The sequence below is a fragment of the Lathyrus oleraceus genome, chromosome 2, assembly GCF_024323335.1.
Source record: "Lathyrus oleraceus cultivar Zhongwan6 chromosome 2, CAAS_Psat_ZW6_1.0, whole genome shotgun sequence".
NCBI lineage: Eukaryota > Viridiplantae > Streptophyta > Magnoliopsida > Fabales > Fabaceae > Lathyrus > Lathyrus oleraceus.
Window position 1 is genome coordinate 436,870,084 of NC_066580.1, and position 4,397 is coordinate 436,874,480.

Sequence of the window (4,397 nt, forward strand, 5' to 3'; positions counted from 1 at the left end):
CTTGATTTAAAACTACCTAATATTCTAAATCAAGATCTAGCTCTAAAGGAACATGTATTTATATGGCTAAAATGGCAAATAAACCCTTGAGGGGCAAAAAGGTCATTTCACAAAAATATTGATATTGAATTAATTTTTCTCATGAAAATTCCAAGTGAAATAAAATAAAATTCTGAATGGTTCTAATTATTCTAAGATTCTAAAAAATCTAATTCTAATCAATTCCTAATTCTCTAACTCTAATTAAACTAATTAAAATGTATTTCTAAAAATTCTAATTAGTTGTCTACTAATCAAGAATTAAATTTAATCACTAACTAAATTTTAATAACCTAATTAACTAAGACTTAAAACCTAATTGGTATTTAAATCTAATCCTAATTGCTAATTAAGTCATAATCCTAATTACTAAATTGAAACAAACAACAATCAAGAATCAGGCCCCGGTCTAGGAGTATGGGAAGAGATTCGGTTTGTGGGCTTACTGAGTTGAAGCCCATCCCACTCATACAGCCAAAAAAACAAACAAAAAACGTTGGAGTTTTGGGCCTCCGGTCCACGATCCACAAAGCTGCACCAGACCTTCAGTACATATGAGATACGTTAACATGAAAATGGCAGCTACACTAACGGAGAATCCTTCGCCGCCGTCTGCCTCAAATGTTCCGGTTCGAAACTCTCACCAGGCTAAAAGCAGAAGTCGGATTCAGGTTCACGATGTTGTTACAGCAAAGTGTCGAGTTCGCGCATTATAGCGTCGTCGTCCAGATTCGTGCGTCGAACTTGTGATTCAGATCGCAATTGCCGATGTTGGATTCGAATTGAAACCGCGTGTGCAACAATCAAGGATCAGAGATCAAATGCATACCAAATTCGTGCACCAGCGAGACGGAGCCTTCAGATCCGTACTTTTGCGCTGCTGTGAACTAGTACATCCTCTTGTTTCCTTGTTCGCTTATGGCTTGCTTCAGCCCTTTCCGTGTTTCTTCCTCGTGCTTCTGCTTGCACTGTTTCTTCTTTTGTAGAACGATTTGAGATGCGTTATTGTGCGTGAACGAAACCCTTGAAAACTTCTGTGATATGGTCAAGAACTTGTAGTATTAACTGTGTTCTTTGAAAAATGAACTATGAGTCTCCTTCAATCTAGAGCGTGAACACAAATATATAGGAACGTGATTCTGTTTTCCAATTCACTTGAAATGCAAATGACATTTTGTTGTAATGCACATTCAGTTAGAGATTGCAAAGTCAATTAGAAATTGAAATCTAAATGAAATTGAAATCTAAATGAAATTGAAATTGAAATTAAAATGAGTATTAGAAAAAATCTCGTGTTATGCCAGTATTGGTGAAACTCTATATCAGAAGAAAACCTGTTACCGTTATTAAAAAATCTTCTATATTTTGACTTGGTTTTTATAAACTTTAAAAGAATACTAATTGGTATGAAATTATATTTTACAGGTTATGCCTCCTGAATTTTAGTTTGTTTTCAAGATGAATTCTGCTACTCAGTGTTATGAAATGGCATGGTTATGTTGGTTAATGCAAACTCTTATTGGAAGTGCAGGTTGTGTTAAAATGTTAAAAGATTGTTTTGGTTTTATTGTCCAGTTTACTGATTTTACAGGGATATTGCTAAATGTATATGTAGGGTGAATTGTGAATGTGGGATATGAGCATTGTTGTGGTGGGCTGTCATGAACTCGGCCAGGATGCTTGTTTGCTCATGGGATTGGATTTAGGATTAGATGTAGGAGCTTATGCCATGAGTTTGTGATGAAAATGTGGGAAATTAAATTTGTCATGTAATGAATCATGTAATGCATGTATTGAATCAATGTTTTGGATCTTGGTTATATTTGGAAATTGTATGGCATGTTTCAATGTAATGTATGCAACATGATCTTTACTAATCAATTCAAACAAATTCTCCATATTCCTTCCATGCCATTTATGAATGTACGTAGAACTTTATGTATGAAAAATGGACCAAAATTATATGTATGAATGTGGAAATGGATTAGTGAATTCAAAGATTTGAATGCACCTCTTGAAGTGGATGTATGGATGAATGTGAATGACATTAGGAAATTCAAATTACATTTACATTCTTAATCAAGCATGAACAAAATCAAGTAATTTTAATTCAAATGTATGGTATGTATGAAGTAAAAATGATGATGATTGTCATGGAAAACTTAGAAAGAAATGAATTCTTGCTTGTATAAGATCATGGAATGTGCATTGATTTATGAAAAGAAAGTGAGTGGCTTAGCATATCATGAAGTGGAGTTTGGACTAGAATTGGTTTTAGGATGAAATGAATAACCATGATGCTTGAAGCATGTTGATTTTGTCAAGGAATGTGATGAAGTTGTATAAGGTGGAATGATTGGGAAATGGCTTATAGAAAGTGAATGACTTTGGTCAACTAGTTGGCCAAAAAGTTAACAGTTGACCAAAGTCAACTGTATTAGAATTTCCTTGTAGGGACTTGTGTAGATGGGCATGAACCTTGGTCAAACATAGGTGGACCCAAAATGACGAGCTAAACATGGTTTGAAAGCCTTGATGGATCACAAGTAAACCAAAGCCTAAAATATCAAGGGATTGGTGCAAGTATGAGTTCATGTGTTAAGGACTATCAATCCACACCAAATGCATGGGAGACATGACTTTGCAAAAGCTACGATGTTGTGGATATGCTAGACAAGATGATGGGCATGAGCCCTCCCCAAACAGATTATGGTTTCAATCAAAATAAGATGTCTCAATCAACTACTTACCTGCATGGGCCTTCAAGCATCTGAAGTTAGGGTTTCAAGATCATATCTTTCAATCAAAGACCTTGGGTGAAGTGGGATGCTTCTCAGCCAAGTCTTCAACATAAAGACCCCCAACTAGGGTTTAGAGGTCAAGATATGACCCACAGGACAAACATGAAGCCTTTCAACCCAATCACTAACAAATTAGGGTTTAAACCCCTTTGAAGAGCATCATGATATAAATTTGTTGAATTCAAGCTTCAAAGATCAAACCATTAGGGTTTTACATCCCCTACAGCCAGATGAACATCCAAGCTGAGCCTATAGGGCCTTATCCACTCCAAAACCCTAGCTTTACCAACCAAGAACTTTGAAACCACAATGATCAACCAATGGATATGATTGGATGATTGATGCATATGTATGAAACATGAAGGTGTGTAAATGATTCTCTAGTCAAGGTTTGAATGGAAAGATGAAAAAAGGGGAGGGCAAATTTTGGGGTACAACACTGTGATTCAAATCAAACTTCAATATTTTTAAATATTCATTAAAATCAAGTGTTATTTTAAATCATGACTTGGCTTAACTTATACCATTATGGAAAGTGTTTATTGATTCAAATATTCGACTATTTGACTAAAAACATATTTCTAAGGCTTTAATCAAACAAATTAATGTATGCTTACATAAAACCATTAAACACTCAACCTTAGGATGCATAACTATGCGATGAGACTCAATTTCAACAAAACAAACCAAAAACTAAATTGATAAGTAAAAAAGCATAAACAAGTAAACCCTAGAAGGCATAGGAAACTTCATAGGAAAATGAAGATGTTTTTCTATGAGAAGGATGATGATATAAATTAAGATGATGGTATGCACCAAACCGAAGAAAGACATGATGTACTTGGTGATATAGGTAATTAAACAACGTGTGAGCCTTTGTCTAAGGTACCAATTATAAATCTATGTGCTTGTATCTATAATCAATAATTGATCCAAGATGGTGAAGCTTATGGATAACAAAGATCCAAGTCAGCTAGTAGCTGCTTAGTTTTTATGATGACAAAATTTGAAGTTAAGAAACTGCTGAAGGTAGCTCAAGTGATCAAATATGAACAAGATGGTTAATCAAGTTATCCTCCGAAATAAAGTTAAATACATTTGTTAATCAATATGGTTCAAGGATCACTTATGGTTTAACCTTTCAAACTCTTAGATAATGATATTCAACATGAAAATATTGCAAGCCTTATCGAGAAGACTCAAGGGTCTTGTGTGATGCTAAAATCAAAGATATTGAGACAAGACTTGAAGCTTCAAAATTGTGAAAGAGGAGAAGTTTGAAAACTCACATGGTTGTGTGTATCTGAGTGACAAGCGTCTTGTAAAGAAACAAGGATGTTTCTGAAAACATTATGGCTAAAAGACACACATACTAAAAACTCTTGAGAAGTTTCTCATCTTTTAATTAAATCACCAAAAAAATGTTTTTGAGGCCTAACTAGTTTATTATGTGATGTCTAATTGATCGAGGGGACTTTTTCTAACTGTCCAATCAATTATACCATAAGTCTAATTGATTATATCATGCTTGGTTGAGTCTAAAATTGATTGGGAAAA

At 34.4% G+C, this 4,397-nt stretch overlaps 1 long non-coding RNA gene across 1 annotated transcript; it reads left to right on the forward strand.

The window, feature by feature from the left end:
* Window positions 1-536: 536 nt before the first annotated feature.
* LOC127120080 (uncharacterized) lies at window positions 537-1,937 on the forward strand. Its single transcript, XR_007803071.1, has 2 exons — window positions 537-929; window positions 1,465-1,937. It is a non-coding gene; the product is annotated as an uncharacterized LOC127120080 (long non-coding RNA).
* The last annotated feature ends 2,460 nt before the right edge of the window (window positions 1,938-4,397 follow it).